This window comes from Neofelis nebulosa, chromosome 11, assembly GCF_028018385.1.
Source record: "Neofelis nebulosa isolate mNeoNeb1 chromosome 11, mNeoNeb1.pri, whole genome shotgun sequence".
Taxonomy (NCBI): domain Eukaryota; kingdom Metazoa; phylum Chordata; class Mammalia; order Carnivora; family Felidae; genus Neofelis; species Neofelis nebulosa.
In genome coordinates this window covers 83,041,036-83,063,490 of record NC_080792.1, presented here as the reverse complement: position 1 = coordinate 83,063,490, position 22,455 = coordinate 83,041,036, and positions in this window count along the sequence as shown.

Genomic DNA, 22,455 nt, shown 5'->3' with positions numbered 1-22,455 from the left:
TGAGGCCAGATCCGTTGAGCATCCAGGTGGAAGAGGTCACCTCTGATCACGCTCAGTGGAAGCCACAGAAGAATCTCGGGGGATCCTTGGGAAACTCGGTTTTACGAGCACGGGCCTCGGTTCCTTTTAAAGGCAGGAATCCATCATTTTACGTTGTTGGGTGTTTGAGCCCCAGAATGCACCTGCTGCTTGTTTTCAAATCTGAACGAGGGAGTGAAGATGCGTGACCTTGGGCAAGTGCTTTGACATCTCTGGGCCTCACCGTTTTCATCCAAAAAGAAACGGGGGTGACAATAGTACCAACCTCATAAAGTCATTGGATTAAATGCACTCCTTCGTGTCATTTGGTGGCACACTGCCTGGTTTGTGGTGAGAACTCCACAAAACCTGTGTGAGCAAGGGAGGACCCGTTTTCTTGGTGGTTAACAAGATAGAAGGTAGCTCTTTCTGAAGTTTTCATTAGTATCTAAGATGTGTATCTCTTTAAGTACTTTAAAAACTGTGCTTAGCAGCTGAACACTTTCTTTCTTGAGCTCTTCAGTTTTCCTTAAATTACATCTTCAACAGAGACCCATATAAAAGGCAGATGGGATGGAGAAGTAACCCCTTTGGCACAAGCATAAACCTCTGGATGTCAGGGAAGCCAGTCGGAAGACCACCGAGCTACCCAATCTCATGTGTTCTGTCCTCAAGGCCAAGGGTCCATCCCTCCTCTCCACCTGCTCCATGAGGGTCTGGAAGGAAGGGCCTTATGGCTTCAAATCATGTTGGTGTTACTGGGTTTTTTAAATGTCTTTCCTCTAGTTCTGAAGTGTCAAATAGAATTTTATGAGAAGGTATGCTTTAGGTAAATAAAGATTACTAGATAAATAAATATTATTTGTTATGTAACCATTCTGAACAAATGAATGAATGAGTGAATGAATGAATGAATGAATGGGTGGGTGGATGGATGCATGCATGGATAGATGGCTGGATGGATAGATGATGGATGGATGGATGGATGGAAGGCTGGATGATGGATGAGTAGATGGCTAGTCGGGTGGATGGATGGATGATGGATGGATGGATGGAAGGCTGGATGATGGATGAGTAGATGGCTAGGCGGGTGGATGGATGGATGATGGATGGATGGATGGAAGGCTGGATGATGGATGAGTAGATGGGTAGGCAGGTGGATGGATGGATGGATGGATGGATGGAAGGCTGGAGGATGGATGAGTAGGTGGGTAGGCAGGTGGAGGGATGGATGGATGGATGGATGGAAGGGTGGAAGTTTGGATGGTAGATGAGTAGATGGGTAGGCAGGTGGATGGATGGATGGATGGAAAGCTGGAAGGTTGGATGATGGATGAGTAGATGCGTAGGCGGGTGGATAGATGGATACATGGATGGAAGGTTGGATGATGGGTGAGTAGATGGGTAGGTGGGTGGGTGGATGGAAGGTTGGATGATACATGGAAATAGAGAGATAGTGGATGGATGGAAGGTTGGATGATGGATGAGTAGATGGGTAGGCAGGTGGATGGATGGATGCATGGATGGAAGGCTGGATGATGGATGAGTAGATGGGTAGGCGGGTGGATGGATGGAGGGTTGGATGGTACATGGAAATAGATGATGGATGGACGGAAGTTTGAATGATGGGATGAGTAGATGGGTAGGCGGGTGGATGGGTGGGTGATGCATGGATGAATAGATGAATAAATGAATAAGTGGATGGTGGACAAATGGATAGACGATGGCTGGATAAGTGGGCAGGTAGGTGGATGGATGGATGAAGAAATTCCTTACCAGAGGGATTGGTACCAACAAGTTAAGCTGTGCACTTGAGCACTGTTGGTGGGTTACATGGCAGTAAAAAGAAGGCCTGGCTAGAGAGGGAGTAAGCAGCGGGAGACAAACTAAGTCGTGGCCCCCAGGCTCTGTGGTAGGCGATGACCTTACATCATCTCATTTAATTTTCACGATGACCTTACATCATCTCATTTAATTTTCATCGCTGCCCTCGGAGAAAGAACTCTTATCCCCATTTGCAGAAGAGGGAGGTAAAGTGTAGGGAATTTCAGCGACCCGCCCGAGGTAACACAGCTGTGAAGCAGCAGGCCCAGGTCTCTGTCATCATAGCACCACACTTTCTGCATGGAGGTCTTCACCTATAAAGAATCTTCCCGAAATGTATAGGAAAGTTGGGAAAAGAAACACAGCTACAAGTAAAAAGGAAAAGTCTTAAGGACATGGAAAGACTAACATTTATAGGGCACCCACTGTACCCCAGACCCAGGACTTCCCCCGGATATGGTTGACTTAACTGTCAACCAGGAGCCCAGAGGTTTGGGATTGTTAATCTGGCTTTGTGATGAAGAAACTGAGTCTTGAACTCCCGGAGGCATGTTCTAATTCGCCCAGAGGGCAGAGCTGGGATTTGAGGCCTGAGTTAAAGTCCAGTTTCGTGAGACCGAAGTCTTAAAAATAAAGGAAGAAGAGGAGAGAGGGAGAGGAAAAGAAAGAATCCATGCATCCAAGGTGAGGAAGACAAAAAGGGGGAAATGAAGACAGGAATAAGGAAGGCAAAGGACTCTTCTTGACGATTAAAGGAGGCAGTGAGGCTGCAAATGAGGAGAGAGAGGGGAAGGCGGGGAGAAGGGGTGGCTGAGGGGGGCCGCCGACCCCCATGCCCTTCTCCCTGCACTAACCTAATGTAACAAATAGTCCCGGAAAACAAAATAGTATTAACCCTTAGAACCGGGTCAACTCCGTCTGCATTTGCCTGGGACTGTGCGACTCTGCCTTCCAGAGGGTTTAACTCTTTCTTGGGACCCCCTGATTGACACTTCACATCCCTGGCCTCGAATCCACCCACGCTCAACAGATTGGAGATTGGATGCCCATGAGAGCGGCCGAGGCCTTGGCATAGTCGGGCAGGCACAAAGTATCTGCTGTTTGGCAATAACTGGGCCAAAGTTTCTAGAGCGAAAAATGATCTCCAGAGAGAGCCCTGTGGTCCCTGGGGCTGCCAATGTTGGTATCCCCAGGGAGCTTGTTTAAGAAATGCAAAATCTTAGGTCCTACCCCAGACCTGCTGAATCAGAATCTGCATTTTATTAAATTTTTTAAAAATTTAATTTTTTATTTTGAGAGAGAGAGAGAGAGCACAAGCTGGGGAGGGGCAGAGAGAAGGAGAGACAGAATCCCACGCGAGCTCCGCGCCCTCAGCGCCCAGCCCAATGCGGGGCTCAAACCCACAAACCGAGAGACCGTGACCTGAGGTGAGATCGAGAGTCAGACGTCTAACCGACTGAGCCACCCAGGTGCCCCAGGATCTACATTTTTAACAAGACACCTAGACAAGTTGTATGTGTGTGTGGTGTTCTGAGAAGCACCCACGAAACCATCACCCCGCTTAAGAATTTTCCACAAGAAAAATTATTATAACTAAGTATGGAGACAGATGCTAACGAGATTTAGTATGGGGATCAGTTTCCTCTACATCCAGATCCTGAGTCATTATGTGTACACCTGAAACTCATATCATGTTTATGTGAATTATATTTCAATTTTAAATTTTTTCAACGTTTTTTATTTATTTTTGGGACAGAGAGAGACAGAGCATGAACGGGGGAGGGGCAGAGAGAGAGGGAGACACAGAATCGGAAACAGGCTCCAGGCTCCGAGCTGTCAGCCCAGAGCCCGACGCGGGGCTCGAACTCACGGACCGCGAGATCGTGACCTGGCTGAAGTCGGACGCTTAACCGACGGCGCCACCCAGGCGCCCCTATTTCAATTTTAAAAAAAGGAAAATAAATAATATCCCTCTTTAGAACATCTATCTTTTTTTTTTTAATTTTTTTTTAATGTTTATTTTTGAGACAGAGAGAGACAGAGCATGAACGGGGGAGGGTCAGAGAGAGAGGGAGACACAGAATCTGAAACAGGCTCCAGGCTCTGAGCTGTTAGCACAGAGCCTGACGCGGGCTCGAACTCACGAACCGCGAGATTGTGACCTGAGCCAAAGTCGGACGCTTAACCGACTGAGCCACCCAGGCGCCCCTAGAACATCTATCTTAAGTAGAAAACACACACAAACACACGTCAAACACAATAATGATATTTCAATCCAGCCTAATCACCAGAAGTTTTGATGTTTTGGAGGAAGTCAAAGTGCTCGTGTTCCTCAGCCAAGCATTATGACCAGAGTGAGTATGAAACATGGTGGTTTCGGGACGCCTGGGTGGCTCAGTCGGTTGAGCGTCTGACTTTGGCTCGGGTCATGATCTCACGGGTTCGTGTGTTCGAGCCCCACTTTGGGCTGCTCCATGCTGACGGTGCAGAAATCCCTCTTTCTCTCCCTCTCTCTCTGTTCCTTCCCCCACTCTTGTGCGCACACACACACACACACACCCTAAATACGTAAATAAATAAACTTTTAAAAATGGTGGTTTCAGGTCGAGTAGACAATGGTCATTTAGTCAGTTCAGCACCATTTCCTCTGCTCTTGTGGCAAAAGTGCCCCCCTTTTCTTTGGGGCTCCTCCTCGTCACTCACTCCAAGTAGCCCTCATGGCATGGCCACCCCCGACCCGTGATTGGATGATGAGCCAAGCCAGGCCAGTGGGAGGACTTCCCTGGGACGTTGTGTGCACTTTGGCCAAGTAGGCTGGGAGGGATGAAGCCCGGGACTACCTACAGCCATTCTCTTCTCTTCTTGGCGGCAAGGTCCATGGACTGGAAGAGTGCCTATCTTCTGATGGACAGAAGAGGGCAAACACAGAAGAAGCCAAGCCTCGAGACAGGGAGAGACAGGGAGAGAGTGAGAACGTGAGCCCTTGTGGAGCCCTTGCAGCTTCTAAAGTCAGCCTCGCTTCCGGACTCCCTGGAAGACTGACCCTGACCCTCAACCCTCAGGTCCCCTGATGGTCACTCCCATAATAGCACCATTTTCAACACTTGTGATACTGGAAAGCCCTTTCCTACAAAGCTTCGGGCTTCATGAGACCACTGGTTGTGCCTTTCCCGGTCACCGTTAAATTCCCAGAGCCCAGCACAGAGTAGGTGCTCAGCAGCCAACGCTCGAGTTGATTAATTCCAAGTGCGTGAAGCTGGCAATGTTAGCGAGCGGCAGAAAAGCCAGAGAGAGGGGCACCTGGGTGGCGCCGTCGGTTAAGCGTCCGACTTCAGCCAGGTCACGATCTCGCGGTCCGTGAGTTCGAGCCCCGCGTCAGGCTCTGGGCTGATGGCTCGGAGCCTGGAGCCTGCTTCCGATTCTGTGTCTCCCTCTCTCTCTGCCCCTCCCCCGTTCATGCTCTGTCTCTCTCTGTCCCAAAAATAAATAAAAACGTTGGAAAAAAAATTAAAAAAAAAAAAAAAGAAAAGCCAGAGAGAAGTGGAGGGAAGAGAAAAATCTCTACCCAACTTCCCCTTCTTGGCAGAAATGGTAAAAGCTAGATCTTTAATGACCACCAGAGTCTGGGGACTTGTGAACTAGACCTGAATCTGGCCATCTACAACAAAAAAAAACAAATGTCCCTAGGGGAATATGTCCCCAGGAGGGCGGGATCACTTACCGGTGATGAAACCCAAGTCTAGAAGGGACAGGACGTGCTCTCTGACTCACAGATGCTGGGGGGCAGGGGCAGGACGCTGACCCAGGAGCCACATAGAGTTTCCTCTCTTCTTTATCAACATTTTCCTCACTTCTTTTATTTCGTCTAACGTTCTCATTTTCATTTTCTACTCCTGCCTTTATTCTGCCTCCCCAGACATTGCTCTTGGGGAGTCCCATTCCCAAAGATCCTACCCATTTGTAGCCCCAAACTAACAGAGACTAATGGTGTTGGTAGTGATTAAGATGATGATGAGGCCAATGGTCATTATTGGGCTCTTGCTCTGTGCCAGACATTATGTTAAAGACTTCCATGTATTATCTCATTTAATCAGCAAAGCAGCCATATGAAGTGGTATCGTATTCACAAACAGCTATCTATATTAGTCGTCCCCCATGTGGCAGACACTGGGCTACGAGCTGGTAATACGTCAGTGAATGAATTATCCAATGGTGCGTAACAGATAACCCCAAGACTTAGCTGCTTCATGCAATGACATTCATCTATTATTGCATACAATCTCTGTGCACCAGGTGCCCAGGAGCAGCTCGGCTAAATGGTTCTGGTGCAGGATCTTTCAGGAGATTGCAGTCAAGAGGTGGGGGGAGGTGGGGGTCACAATCATCAGAGGATTTGATTGGAGCCGGAGGACTGGCTTCCGAGGCCACCACTCCCGTAGTGGCCAAGTGGATCCATGCTGATGGCACAAAGCCGCAGCTCCTCACACGTGAACCTCTCCGTGGGCCTGCTTGAGCGTCCTTCCAATATGGCGGCAGACTCCCCCACCCCCGCCCGCCCAAGAACAAGTGAGCCAAGAGCGTTGATAAGGTGGAAGCCAGTGTCTTTCCTGACCCAGCCTCAGTCACCCCCAATGTCATTTCCACAATATCCTATTGGTGATCCGCGTCAGCCCTATTCTCTAATGGGAAGGGACCGCACAAAGGGCCCAAATACCAAAGATGGGGTCATTGGGGAGCACCTTGGAGGTCAGCCACCTTTGAATACAAAGGCATAAAATTATGTTGGTGATGCTTCCCATCTATTGGATATTTGACCACGAAGGGAAAGGAAGTCCACAGAGAGGGGGCCACTGAGTCAAGGTCTGCTTCTATGTATGTAAAGCAAAGAAATGAAATGGCCACCCCATCATACCCCAGCAGGCTTCTCCTATCTTCCCCATCACCGGGTACCTGGGATCCCAGGGTGGACCAAGACACTGAAATTTCAGGCTGGCGAGACCCAGCACCCGGGCTTGACCAACTCCCAGCAGCCTCGCCCCTTCAGCCCTCTCTGTGGATCATTTACTCCCCGAGCCCAGCTATAAATATCCCCTTAGTGAAATGCCCTACTCCTCAGGCACGCTCTCCCCCACCCCCAGCTCCCTGCACCCCGCACAAGCAATGCCAGCTCGCAATCAGTGTGCAATCTGAGTCTACTCTGCACACCCAGCACGACAGCCATCCAAGCCAGACTGTTGGGAGTGTGTTGGCTTGCCCCCAAGATTTCTATTGGAACTTAATGGCACAGCAATCGGCGGTTAAAAACGCTAATTAACATTAAATAGGTGATGTTATCCCTGTAACTTACAAGCTGCCCATTCTTTAGTTTCCTCTTTTCTTCCTCTTTTCCTTCTTTACTGTTGTTAACGCCTGGGAGGACCCACTGTTGTCAGTCACCTGGGCACCCGCGGGGAGAGGGGAGGGCACAAACTCACAAGCTGGCACTCACTGGCTCCCGTCAAGAACAGAGAAGCCTGGGGAGCCTGGGTGGCTCGGTCAGTTAAGCGTCTGAGTCAGCTCAGGTCATGATCTCACGGTTTGTGAGTTCGAGCCCTGCGTCGGGCTTGGAGCCTGGAGCCTGCTTCGGATTCTGTGTCTCCCTCTCTCTCTGCCCCTCCCCTGCTTGCACTCTGTCTCTCTCTCACGCAAAAATAAGTAAACATTAAAGAATAAGTAAATAAAAGAACAGAGAAGCCCAGGACTGAGGTCTGGCAAGAAAGGCAGGTCTGGGGCTGGACCCTGCTTTCTCCTTTTGTTCCTCCTGAAGGAAGTCTCCAACTGGAAGATTCAGGAGATTCTGGGAGAGTCAGAGCTGCAAAAGAGGGGCATTCTCTCCCTTCCGGGCAATTTGGGACGTTTGCTCTCTACACGCAAAGCATCAGTGAAAAGAAACCGTGGTATTGTTTTTGCACTGAGCACCGGTGACAGTCAATTTTCCTTTTTATGCTCTCTCTCTGCTCCATGGCTAATAATAAAGTTAATTGCTGCCTAGTAATAATAAAATGTAATTGCTTATAATTATTAAGCATACACAATGCAGATCCGACCCTGAACTAAACCCTTACATTCATCAGCTTAGGGAATCTTCTTGACCCATTGCAACCCGGAAACTCAGGGAGATCACAGTGCTCGTTTTCATTCACATGTCTCCTCCAGGACTGAGTGAGAGGCAACCCCGTGCCTTCTTACTATTGAACCCAAGACCTGCTCCTTTGTCTCAGGTTCATGGACATGAGGTTTGGTATCCGTGGTGCCATGGCAAGAAGCTACGGTGACTTCCGGAAGAGACAGGCTTTCGGGGACATTCAAACAAGCCCAGCTAGAGTCTGAGAAGACAAGCCCAGGTTCACGGTTCGCGGCGCTCAGCCTACAGCATCCACAGCCCATCTATTCCTTCTAGACTTGAGGGAAACTCACAAAGGGCGGAGCTGGGATTAGAGAGGAGGGTCAGAGTCCCAGAAGAGGCTCCAGAGGTGCCTTTATGTTTTTTATGTTCTTATATTATGCTTTTACCTTCTGCCGGACACTCTGCGAGACTCCTTTCTGACTCTGTCAACAATCGTGCAAGGCGGACTGTATTTTCCCCCCCGTTTTACACCCAAGAAAGCTAAGCCTCCCCTCTAGACCAGTACTTTCAAACTGGGTGCCACCCTGGGCTGGGGGAGGTCATGGGCATGGGGGCGGGGGTTGTGCTAGGTTACCAGGTCCCCCATCTGCCCTTCACACTTGAGCAGTGCCCGTGACACCTGCTGACCTTTACAGGCAAGACCTTTATGGACAAGAGCTTGCCTGGCTAAAATTTAAAAATTAGAAAGCTCACTTCATCAGGCTGCAAACCAGCACCCCCACCTGATCTGACAGCGGCTGCCTCGATCAGCTTGAGTTTCCAACACCTACCACATACCAAAGACTCACTGAGTGGCAAGTCACTTACAAATGCCAGACCCCTTCTTGGGTACTGTTTTGTCTGCCAGTGATCTAAGAAGCCATCTCTCAAGGCCCCGCCGTGGGCTAAGGAAGCTGACCCTCAGAGAGATGAAGTTTTGCTTAAAGTCGCAGAGCTGGCCAGTAACAGAGTTGGGGGTTGGTCCAAGGCCATGTGAAAACAGGCGTCCTCATCCCCATAACCTGTCGCACGGCAGCAATGACCGTCCTGGATGATCGCCCTTGTAACCTCCAGGGGTCCCTTAAAAAGTCGGAGAAGGGGGGTTACAATACAAGCAGAGTCACTGAGACCCGACGATGCCACGCCGTGGCCTTGAGGAGCGCAAGCGGCCTCTTGAAGCTAGAAAAGGCAAGGAAAAAAAGGAGGAGGCTCCTTCTCTGGAGCCAACATCTTGGTTTTCGCCCAGTGACAGCCGGGTTGGGCTTCGTAAGACAACAAACGTGTGTCGGGTTGAGCCACCAAGTTGCAGCGACTCTTACCACGTCCACAGGCAAACGAATGTGCCAGGTCACACTCTTCAACATCCGCGATGCCCCCCATCGCGTTGTTAGCGTTGCGGAGTCCGGTGTGAGCCGGGAGCACTGAACAAATTCTTTTTCTCCCTGCCAGAGTGAGAGACTAGAAGGCCTTCTCCGCACCGGTCATTTCTGGTGGAGAAAAAATGGGACTCAGTAGCTTGGACAGCTCTGGATGCAGAAACAGTAGGGGTAGGAAGGGCAATAAATCCCCGGCTCGGCCTCCCCCGTGGAACCCTGTCCAGCCCCAGCCACGTCGTCCAAGGCACAGATGGGAGGGACCGTTCCACGGGGTCCGAGCCATCTCCTGGGGCCACTCCGAGCCTACCCGGGGTCTTCACCCACGCTGCAGAGTCTCCAGGATGGCGGGCGCCCCGCCACCCTGTCGTCTGGGTCCCCCGGCAGAGGGAGATTGGCTTCAGGCCTTAATGGGGTGATGAGTTGAGTCAGAGGCGTCAGAAATGCTGAGTTTCGGCTCGTTAGGACGACGGGGCTGGCACCGTGAGGACAGAGGGGGCCACAGCTGGAGACGGGGAAATGGGTCTTCCGGGGCCCGGTGGAGCCTCTGCGGGCCCCCAGGGGGCTGGGTGGCCAGGCGGCCACTGGTCCCCGTGCCTCTTAAAGCCCATTACTTGCCGCCTTGGGCTGGGAGCTGGGAGAGAGCTGGTGAATCACTAGCTTCATCAGCCCAGATTGGGCCCAGCAGATCAATGCGCAGTCTACGGGCTCCCCTCCCCTCCCCTCCCCTCTCCTCCCCTCCGCCTGCCCCCCTTCCTTAACTAGATGTGGGCGCCAGACCGACAACAGGTCCTCGGCAGCTGTCAGTCAGGGCCATGAAATATTCATCTCGTTTAATCTTCTTCGGGGACCTGCCCGGAGCCCTGATGGGGCCAGACCAGTCTTCATAAACTTGTAAAGGCTAAATGGAGGGGAGGGGAGGGGAGGGGACAGAGGACAGAGATGGCTGAAAAGCAGTCTGAGTTCCTCTACCGGCACTTTCTCCAAAGACATCCATCAACCAGCCTTTCTGGAGTGCCCCCAGTGCACCCGAAGCTGCTGAATACACTGCATCCGCGGTCTGGGTGCTTCCCAAAGCCAGGTTGGCCGTGGCCCCAGCTAGGCCGTTAGTCACCCCAGCCTTTCCCCTTAACCTCACTTTAAGCTGGAGCTTCTAGGAAATCCTAACGCTAGTTTTCTTTTCTCTTTCTAAAAGAACACATTAGATACAAATATATATGTATAAGTGATTATTACTATGTACATACATATACTGATAAAACTAAAAACATAAATGTGTATCATTTTAAGTTGCCTGGGTACACGGTCCACCCTCTGGGACATCCTGGGGCATACGTTTTGCCCATTTTCCACAACACTTCCGGGAAGAAGGCTTTATTGCCTTCAATTACACAGGAGGAAACTGAGGCTCAGAGAAGTGCAGCGACTTGTCTGAGGTCACAAAGCAAAGGTATGAGTCGACTTCCGGGTTCACTTCCAGGCACAAAAATAACATTTTGGGTTTTGTTTTGTTTTTCAATCACTAGGTTTCCGGACGTTTTGGTAAAACCCATTGACTACAATTTTCACCTTCGGCTTTGCCCTCTTTAGTGAATTGTGACCCCTTCTTCATTTCCGTGTCAAACTGTACAACGTCGAAGAGGGACACGCTTTCTTTTTCTTTTTTCTAATTTTGTTCAATGCTTATTTATTTTTGAGAGAGAGAAAGAGAGGGGCAGGGAGAGAGGGAGACACAGAATCTGAAATGGGCTCCAGGCCCCGAGCTGTCAGCACAGAGCCCGACGCGGGGCTCGAACCCACAAACCGTGAGATCGTGACCTGAGCCGAAGTCGGACGCTCCACCGACTGAGCCACCCAGGCGCCCCCAGATTCAGCCTCCATACAGGAAGGAAGTTCTGACGTGTGCCACAACATGGATGGACCTTGAGGACCTTCTGCTGAAGGAAGCCACCGTCACAAAAGGACAAATACTGTATGACTCCATTTGTCTGAGGTCCCTAAAGGAGACGGAAAGTAGCAGTGGGTGGCCGGGGCTGGGGAAATGGGGACTCAGTGTTGAGCGGGGACAGAGTTTCAGTGTGAAAAGCTGGGGAAGCTCTGGTGATGGATGGTGGTGACAGATGCACAGAAACGTGAAGGTACTTAACGCCGCTGAATTACCCGCTTTAAAACGGTCACAGTGGCAAAGTTTACGTTCTGTGTACTTTACCACAATTAAAGCAAAAGGCGTGGGGCCCTGAGAGCCGGCCTCCCTGGCTCAGATCTCAGCCTCACCGTGTCACCTGGGCAGGTGCGGACCTGGGAGAGACTCTCCTCGCCGCGTCCGTCCGCTCGTCTGTAAAATGGGGCCACCGATGTCCTGAGAGCTTAGCATCATCCGGGCACCAGGGCGCAGTCAGAAAATAGGCTGCTCGACCCAGGGGAGAGTCACGCAGGCTCTTTTGGGTGTCCAGGAGCAGTGCTCTGGTCGGCAGATGCCATCCGACCCCCCCCCCATCACCCCCACCCCCACCGAAGAGAGGCAGCCACCCACGGGGACCCTGTATCCTCCCTCTAACGGCACAAGTCCACAAGTCGGCCCGGAGCTCCTGGGAAGTGGCTAATTTCCAACTGCTAGGGCAACTTCCTTCCCCAGGACTCCAAGAAAACAAGGTCTGGCCTGGCCCCACATGGCACGTCTGCCCCCAAGGCCGGGAGGTCAGCCTGACCCCATGTGATTGCTCCGTGACACTTCCTCCCGGCCGCCCGCCAACCGCGCCCCCCCCAACCGCCCCCCCCCCCCAACTAACCCCTTGCAGATCCCAGGAATAAGTGGGGCCCTGTTAGGCCAGGACCTTCAGATGCCAACACCCCAGCTGCTGGGCCTGCCAGCCCTCCAGGCAGGTGGGCCCGAGGGCCGGAAAACGCCAGAACTTCCTCCCGCCCGGGTGGGGTCAGCGATGGCGGCTAATTGGAGGATGCTGGGCTGATGCCTGTCTCCGGCTTCCTGCCACCTTGCCCCTTGCCCGGGGAGGTCACTGTGGGCACCGGTCCTCCCCCCCCCCCCCCCCCCCCCCCCCCCCCCCCCCCCGCTACACAGGCAGAAGTTCATTCCCAACTGCGGAACGTCTAACTTGCCAGCGGGCAGTGGCCCCCCCCCCCCCCCCCCCCGGCGTACGGAGCCTTGCTCCGTCCTGGCCATTGAGGCCTAGCCTTTCCGGCTTTCCCTGGAACCCCTAGGCCGAACCCTCGACAGGACAGAAGAGCCGCGATAGCCACCGGAATAATAGCCCCCCGCTTTTCAGTGCCCGGTCTAAGCCAGTTACTGTCAGCTACAGTCGGGGCAGGCCAGTTTCTGGGAAAGCAGCCCCCGAACTCAGTGCCTTGGGTCGGCAGGGGTCACGCTCTGCTTGGTCGGGAGCCCAGACTCCCTCTCGTTTGTTCCTTTGCCACCTTCCAGGGCAGTGACTCTACAACGCGAGTCTGCATCAGAAGCCCCCACGGGGCTTTTAAAACCACAGGCTCCCGTCCTCCACCCCTAGAGCTCCCGACTCAGTAGGTCTGGAGTGGGTCCCCCCCGAATTCGCAAGGGCGCTGCCGGGCCAGGGATCACACTCGGAAGCACGGCTCCGGGGCGTCCGAGTCCCTAGCCGCTTGCCGCCGAGCCCACCTTCCATTGGCCAGAACGCCATCACCTGACCCTCGCTGCAAAGGAGGCTGGGAAATGTAGTTCAGATGTGTGCCCAGAGACCGCGCTGAAGTGTTTTGTGCCACGGACGCCATCTTGCATTATCCACCTGACACCTGCTAAGGGAAGCGGCATTTTCATCCATTGTCCGACAGAGGAGAGAACAAGCGCAGAGAGACTGGGTTGTCCGCCCGAGGCCACACAGCTAGGAGAAGGCAGAGGTGGGGTTCAAACCCAGGTGTGTCTGGCTCCAAGGCTTAGAGGGGAAGTACCTGAGTCGGGGCACAAGCCTCTCCCGAGTGCCGTGGATGAGGCGTGGTCCGTGCGTTATGTCTGTTCCCAGTTCTCACACAAGCCCCATGAGCCGAGCACGGTTGTACACGCTTTGCAGATGGGCAAACTGAGGCTCTGAGGTGTGACTGTGCATGATCACGCATCTACAGGTATGTGGCACAGCCCAGATCCACATCCATACCCAGTAAGGCCCTCAGTAGGGAGGGCCTGCCTGGCAGGAGGGTGAAACCCCATGATGGAGGAGTTGGGGGGCTCTGGGACTCCACACCCACCGGATGACCGGTGATGGCGAGGTGACCGGGGATGCAGGAGTCATTCCCCACCTGCACACTTTTTGCTACGGAGGCAGATGAGGCATGAAGGAGGGTCTGGGGTGAGGCTGTTGATGAGCCAAGGGAGCCAGGACTGGAAAGGAAAGGAAAAGGTGGTCTCAGGAGAGAGAAGTCTGGAATGTGGCTTTGAGGAAGCCGGCTGGCTTTAGCAGACTGAGTCAAGTTAGAACTTTGTGAATCAGGAGCAATGACCATCACTGTTCAGATGAGAAAACTGAGGATTAGCAAAGCAAGCACTGGGCCAAGGGCACACAGCTGTGAGCTGCAGCACTCGACTGTGGCCTCCGCTGTCACTTCGACTGTGGCTTCCCCCGGGCTGGGAAGGACACCCGCTTTCCACCGTCCACAGCAGGCTCACCTGGCCGGCAGTGCGGCGAACCACCTCGCTCTGCGCGCTTGGACAAATGGCTCTCATGTCTCCGAGCCTCCGTTTCCTCATCTACAAAATGGGGGTTAACGATAGTGCCCACCTATTAAGGGAAATGGGAGGTTTCAATGAGCTAATGCGTTCTTTGGTTTATTCGAGGATTTTTACGGAAGGTCTACGGTGAGCCGGCGTGCCACCAGGCTGTGCATGAAACCACGTCCCGCCTTCGGTGGGACTTTACCATCTAATGGGAGACACTACACAAAATAGATAAGTCGAGATCGAGGATGGTCAGAGAGCCTGGGGTGCAGACAGAACTGGGTGATCAGGGAAGCATGCAGGACACGGGCAGCGAAAAGAGAGAGATTGGGCCGAGGAGCAGGATGTTCAGGCTCCCTGAGGGGGAGGTCAGCTCTCTGGGGGTGGCGGTCAGGACGTGAAAGTAGTGGGGGGCTTGTTGTGTGAGTTGGGGTTCTCCGGAGAAACAGAAGCAACGGGGGACTTCTCTGAGGGAACTGGCTCACCAGCGGTGGAGGTGATCAACCTGAAATCTGCACGCAGGGCAGGCTGGACCTCGGGCGCGAGTTACAGTCTCGAATCAGCATTGCTTCTTCTCGGGAAAGAAACCTCACTTTTTGCTCTTCTGACCTTTCAACCGGTTGGACGAGGCCCACCCACATTATGGAGGGTAATCTCCCTGATTTAAAGTCGACGCTAACCACATTTACAGAAGGGCCTCGCAGCAGCGCCCGGATCAGTGAGTGATTGAGTCGGTGGGTGCCATAGCCCCGCCCAGTGGACTCATCAAACTCACCCTCCAGGCTGTTCTCCAGCCACCTGCAGATTGGGGGATGATGCCCCAGCAGCCGGAAGTAGCCTGAAGGGCGTGGGCACGGGCTGGGCTTCCTACACTTCTCTGTGGATAACAACGTTGCAGCACGTCTGGAACATAGTAGCTGCTTGATAAACGGTCCCTCTGCCTGCCATGTCCCACCTTTCCCAAGCAGGTGACACAGCACTGCCACTTAACCAGCTGAGTGACACTGGGTGAGTGAGCCCACCTCTCTGAGCCCCAGTCCCCCTGTGCGTAATGCGCGGCCCGTCGGCATACACCCTCCTAGAATTGCTGGGAGCTCCCCACAGCCCCTGGCTCCTAGCAGGTGCATCTGAGGTTGGTTTTCTTTGTCTCTGGCCCCGACCTCTGAGAAAGCACAGCAAAGACTGCAAACTAACCTGTGTGATGGCAGACAAGCTACTTTTCCTCCTTCGGCTTCATTTTGTCTGTTCTGTGAAACGAGAGGCTGGCCGAGGCCCCACACGGTCTCGCGTGACAGCAGACAGAAATCGCATCATCTAGAGCTGAGACGCCCCGCCCGGCGGCCGCAAGCTCACGCGGCTATCAAATGCTTGCAACGTGCTAGTCCAGACCGAGATGGGCTGTAAGTGTAGCATACACACCAGGCTTGGTGCACGGAAAACAGAAAAAGAAACTATCCCATTAATACTTTTAGGGGCGCCCGGGTGGCTCAGTCGGTCTCCGACTTCAGCTCAGGTCATAATCTCAGTTGGTGGGTTCCAGCCCCGCCTCGGGCTCCGTGCCGACCGCTCGGAGCCTGGAGCCTGCTTTGGATTCTGTGTCTCCCTCTCTGTCTCTGCCCCTCCCCTACTCACACTCTCTCTCTCTCTCTCTCTCTCTCTCTCTCTCTCTCAAAATTAAATAAACATTAAAAAATTAAAAAAAATAATAAATACTGTTATATTCACGATATGCGAAGAGAATAGTGTATTGTATACTAGGGGTTAAATACAATATACCGTTAAAGATAATTTCATCTGGCGTGTTGTTTTGACTTTGCTTTCAAGGGCTGCTGCTGAAAAAAAAAAAAAAATCACCTGGGTGCGTGACATTCTACTTGTGAGCAATAGCTCCCTTCCGAACAGGGATTGGCCTGTCTGGCATCCTGCCTGTTTTTATGGGACCCGGCAGCTAAGCGATTTTGATTGGGAAACAAATTTAAGAGGGAAAATATCTCAGGCCGTGTGTATACGATGTGAGATTGGAGATTCAGGATTTATAAATAAAGTTTTATTGGAATGCAGCCTGGCCCCTTCAACGGCCTTTTGCAGGTGGCTGCTTTCTCTCTGCGACAGGAGGGTTGATAAGCGGAGACTGTGGGCCCCATCCAGCTGCAAACACCAACCCTCTGGACTTTCGGGGGGGGGAAAGGGTCCTGACTCTTGCTCAAGGGCATTATTTTTCCAAGCTTCCTGTGCCTCCGGCCCGGCGGTAGAACCCACAAAGGCCGGTTCCTTGGCTCTAGCCCCCCACTCTGTAGGTATGGCGACGGCCCCGGGAATCTACATTTTCACCAGCAGCCGCTGGCATCCGCGGGGGGCCCTGAGTCTCTGCAGGGCCAGCAGCTAAGGCGGTCGTGTGCATCATTTCACTGCATACTGGTGTGGGGGGTGGGGTGGGGTGGGGATCCTGGACCCCTCCCTCCCCCCCCCCCCCCGGGGTGCAGAGGAGGAAACTGAGGCTCAGAGAGGCGAAAGGCTTCACCCGCGGCCCAGCACGGGAGGTGCTCGCGAGCCTTTTTGTTGTCCCGCAGAGGAATGTGCCCACCCGTCCTGCTGCTGACGCCGGGCCTTTGTGCCGGCCCGGAATGTCTTCCTGTCTTTCTCTGCCTGTGTTTTCCCCGGATGCTGTGGGCCGAGCTGAGTTGCATCCCCGGGGCCGCCTTGCCAAGGGCTGCGTGCGGCGTCCCCGGGGCGGGAGAGGGGGGCCGGCCGGGCTCCAGGCGAGCTGTGATTTAATAAGCAGACACTTAGGGCCCCGATGCAGGGCCCAGCCCACGCGGGACGGCCCTCTCCGCTAATTGTCCCTTGGCTGCCGCCCGCCGCCCTGCCGGCGTCTCTGGGCTCATTAGCGAAGGGAAGAGGGGAAGGGGGGGCGGGGGGCGGGGGTCTGGGAAGAGCCTCGTGCAGCTCTGGCAGCTTCCAAGATTTTTATCACACTGGACAGCACAGACACCCTCACGCCGCCAAAGGTGGATCACAACAAGGTCAGGGCCTGTCCGGGGCGTCACCCTCCGGCCCTCGAAAGGACATGGGACCCGGGTTCAAATCCCGCCTCGGGGTGGGCGGTGGGGGCGAGACCCGGCGCCAGAAATTCGGACCCGCCGGGACTTGAGCCGCCCTGGTGTGCGGGCAGGCAGCCAGGTTGGAATCCCTGCGCCCCCCGCCCCCGGCCGAGGCGCTGTGTGACCCCAGCGAGTGCTCCGACCTCTCTGTGCCTCCGTTCCCTCATCTCCAAGATAACAGAGGCTAATGGGACCCCCGGAAGGGTCGCCGTGAGGTGCAAGGGACTTACCAGGGTGACCGTGACCCGCCGCGGAGGCACTTGCCTCTGTGGCACCCAGCCTGCCAGGCACCCAGCTTGACCACGTCTCCCAGCCTCCCTTGCAGCGAGGGGGGCCGCGTGATGGGGTGTCAGCACAGGGACCCCGAGCAGGTGTGAGGTGTGCCCCTGCCACGCCTGCCGGCCCTCGTAGACCCCTTTCTCCGGGGACCCTCGTAGAAACGAGGAGCTGCTTTTGCCTCAGCTGCTCGTCCCGCCCCGACCAATACAGACGACAGAATGTCCCAGGCTGGAGGGAAGACAAACAAGGGGTGTCTCTGGACCCCTGTCACATTCCAGGAAGCGCATCAGGCGGGCCAGTCCAGTTCCATCCCCGCGGCGACTTTGGTCAAGCCACGGGAGCTCTCCGACCTGCTGAGCTCCCCCCTGGGACAAGGAGGCCCATAAGAACTTTCCTCGAGGGATAGTTGGGACGGTGGCCCAGGGTGTGCATCAGTGACCGCACCCGGCAGAACACTGGGACACAACCGGAGCTTCCTACCTGCCGTTTCAACCTCTCCCGTGGATGGGGACCGGCTCGTCACTCCTCCGGGGCCGGTTCTACCCTCAGGGCCCACCCCAGACTGCCTGCTGCATCTAAGATGTCACCGTGGGTCGGGGGACACGGGTCCCGGCGCCAGTGACAGGTCGCATGATGACGTGTGGGAAGGACCCTTGCCGGTCAGCCTGAGACGCTGTCCTGGGCTGTCAGCTTCTCCTCGGGAGCGATGCCCCGTGACCCGGTAGTCCTCAGTCGGGCCGGATGGGAGCCTGCCCGGTCTGGATTTAAGGGAACACGTGGCTCCTTCTTCCAGGAATGCCTTCCCCACCCGCGGTCAACTGTCAGCTTCTCGTCATCCTTCGGGCATGGGAATAAACGTCACCGCCTCCAGGAGGCCCTCCCGGATCTCCTAGCTAAAGTCCATCTGCCAGTGAGTCTGCCTTACAGATTCAGTTCTTTTCTTGCACAAGAGTACTTGTTGTAACGTCCTATGTATCGCCTCTTCCTCCAGAGTATATAAGTGCCCGGAGGGCAGGAATACTCTCTGTGCCGAGTATTCTACCCCCAGCCCTTCACTGTTTTATGTGTAGTACCCAGAACAGGGACTGACGGTTGGCTGAATAACTGAAACCAGGCCAGGCTTTCACGCTGGCTGGCTGAATGCCTCAAATAGCAACTTCTTTAATCTTTGCGAGTGGGATTTCTAAAACAACGACATTGGGACGCCTGGGTGGCTCAGTCGGTTTAAGCATCTGACTCTTGATTTGGGCTCAGGTCATGATCTTGCAGTTCACGAGATCGAGCCCTGTGTGGGGCTCTGTGCTGACAGCACAGAGCCTGCTTGGGATTCTCCCACCCGCCCCCCCCACCCCGTTCCTTCCCCTCTTGTGCGCGCTCTCTCTCTCTCTCTCTCCAGAGTTGTGTCCCATGAGGGGTGAAGAAGCTGGGGTCTTCCTCTTCAACACCCGCCCATCATGGGCAAAATTCCTCCTGGGCATTAACACTCCAACACGTCTAGCCTGCCCCTCACTGTGGCCAACACATCGCCCTCCAGTGGAGAATCTTGGGTGCTTGGGGTTGGCACCCTAAGAATGTACTAGAATACCAAGTGTTGAGGGGATATCGGTGGGGGTACTGACAGGGTCTGTTACAAGGGTATATGTCGCAGATTTTTCATGGGTTCCCAAATTCCCAAATTTCTTCTTTTTCCATAAAGGTGAACCATTAAAGGTGTTTAAAGCGGCTTCACCCGTACAGTTTTGAAAACGATTCATAAAAATAAATCCACAAATCAGAAGAACTTGTGGTTGGGGAAAATGGAAGTCTGTCTGTTTGTTTGTTTGCATCTTTAATAAGCATACGATTCGGGGCATAAAAACCAAATACAAAGTAGCACCTTATTCTGATGTTGAACGTAACACGGTACAATTATGCAACGAGAGTCTCAGAAAATGGCGTTTTTATAATACCTCATAAAATAGCTAATATCGAACTTCGTAAATTACATCAATGCCTTTGAACAAACATCGCGTTCTTTTTAATAAATAAAACGTTCAGAATTATTTCCTGGAAGTGCATTTTAGACATTAATAACTGGCTTCAAATGAAATTCTGTTTCACAGCGATAAGCAAATGTAATTGCCACAAACTGAAACAGTCTGTAAGGCTTACCTGCTCTCGAAAGGGAAGGAAATATTGAGCTAATGTAGCCATCAAGATATATAACCTGCTACTTCTTGAATAAACCAAATTCCATCCCTAAACACAGAGAGCTCAGAAATTCAGACCCAAGGACATAAATATAAGGTATTTCCTGGAATTAGTTTCATATGGTTTATACATTGCAGTTATCAACTGATCTGACACAACATTCTAGCCAGTTTTAAAATTACATATCGTGCATCAGAAAAATAGACATTTTCATGGCATCTGGTACTCTGTATTATCAAAAGCATATCGTTATTTAAGTAAAAAAAAATCAGTATTTCCACTTCATTAAAAATAATAATTCTGACAGTATAAAACTCTGTTCTATTCTTTAACCAGAGGTCAGCAAACTGTGGCCCGGGGACCCAGTGCGGTCCACCCCCTACTTTCACACACAACGTAAGAATGGTTTTGTGTTTTAAATGGTTGGGAAAAAAAAAAAAAACAACAACCAAAAACCAAAACCAGGAGAATGCTATGTGGTATGTGAAATTCTATGAAATTCAGAATTGGCATCTGTAGGTAAAGTTTGATTGGAACTCAGTCACACCCGTTCATCTGTGTCTTGTCCGTGGCTGTTTTCACTACCTCGACGAGGCTGAGCTGTTGTGGCAGAGGCCTTATGACCTGCAAAATCGAAAATGTTTACTCTCTAGCCCTTTAGGGAATACATTTGCCAGTCCCTGCTTCATACATGCCCATCTCCATTCTCAGGAGTCATAAAGGGAAGTTATTTTAGGGACCATTTAGGGTCCCAGGGTTTTCTTGAATACCACACCAAGCTAGTGAGAATCTGTGTGGCCGTGGGGTGAACTATATCCATGGAAACCCCCAACGTGAGTTATTTATGGTCAGACAAGCAGAGTGTGTTTTCTCTTCCTCCCCCGCCCCCTACCCCCAAAGTGGATTTATCTGAGTGGGTGAACTACCTAAATCGCTTTCTCTATCTGCTTCGTGTTAATCTCTGGAGGCACGTATACGAATAAACAGTAAGAACAAACACTGCGGGAGGTAGGGCAAGAAGCCAGTAAAATGCAAACCCTTTGGCCCTCGATGTCGATTACGATCACTTTGCTATGCTTGGTAGGTGTAGCTTGGCCCTCATTTACCTGAGGTCACTTTAACCAGTGATCCTGCTATCTCAAGTTTCTTTTTGAAAAACTTTACTTTTGGGGCGCCTGGGTGGCTCGGTCGGTTGAGCCTCGGACTTCGGCTCAGGTCACGATCTCACGGTTTGTGAGTTCGAACCCCGCGTCGGGCTCTGGGCTGATGCCTCGGAGCCTGGAGCCTGCTTCCGATTCTGTGTCTCCCTCTCTCTCTGCCCCTCCCCCGTTCATGCTCTGTCTCTCTCTGTCTCAAAAATAAATAAACGTTTAAAAGAAAGAAAGAAAGAAAGAAAGAAAGAAAGAAAGAAAGAAAGAAAAACTTTACTTTTAAAATTATGAAACCTATATAAGGTTTTTTATAGGAAAATTTAAAACAACACGAACAGATTACAATGGCACGTGTGCCTCAGGATCAATTACTGTTAATATTTTGTTGCCTCATCTTTTATGTGCCTTCCCGTGCATTTATGAGCCCTTTAATCCGATGAAGATGTTCTGTGCCCTTAAATAGACTTCTACGCCATCACATTAATGCCTGCATCTGGAACCTTTCATTTACTTAACCATTCTCCAAGTGCTGGGCATTTCAGTTATTTTCCAGTTCTGTTTTTGTTTTTGTTTTTTTGCCATTGTAAATAATGCATGGATGAACATCTTTGAAACGAATTACTAGACACGTTCGTGAACATTTTCTTCGGATACATTTTAAAAGCTGGTATTGTTGGTCCCCAAGCGGATACATGTTGTAAAGGCTGATATATATTATAAAAGTGCCCTTAGGGAAAGGCCTTTTCTTCAGCATCGTGTGACAGTGCCTGTTACACACACACACACACACACACACACACACACACACACGTCCATTCGCTCCTTGAGCCCTCCTGGCACATTCATGCCTTGAGGACTTTGTACTCGTTATTCTTTTCTCTGGAATGCCCTTCCATCAGATATCCTTAGAGAGTCTTCATTCCTTGTAGGTTGTTGCTCAAATGTCCCTTTCTCAGTGAGGTCTTCTCTGATGGTCCTATCTAAAATTGCCACCCCTGTTCTACCCCAGTATTTCTTTTTCTTTTAATTTCTTTTTATGTTTATTTTTGAGAGAGACAGAGACAGAGACAAAGAGAGACAGAGCATGAGTGGGAGAGGAGCAGAGAGAGAGGGAGACACAGAATCTGAAACAGGCTCCAGGCTCTGAGCTGTCAGCACAGAGCCCGACGTGGGGCTCGAACTCACGAACCATGAGACCATGACCTGAGATGAAGTCAGACGCTTAATTGACCGAGCTACCCAGGCGCCCCTACCCCAATATTTTGCTCCTTTATCCTTTTATTTCCTCTTTAGCACTTACTACCACTTAACACGTTGCATATTTTGTTTATTGTCTCTTTCCTCTACTCAAATATAAGTACCATGAGGGCAGGAGTTACTGCTCAGGAGTTACTGGATGGATGGATGGATGGATGGATGATGTGTGGATAGGTGGGTGGATAGATAATGAGTGGGTAGATTGTGAGTAGATGGGTGGAAAGATGGATAGATGGATGGATGAATGGATGGATGCATGATGTGTGGATAGGTGGGCAGATGAGTGGATGAATAATGGGTGGGTGATAGATGGATGGATGGATGGATGGAAAATAAATAGATAGGATAGAATATCCATAATATAAGTAAATATATAAAAATGTTAGGGAAGATCCATGAGATTCTTAGCTTTACCTAG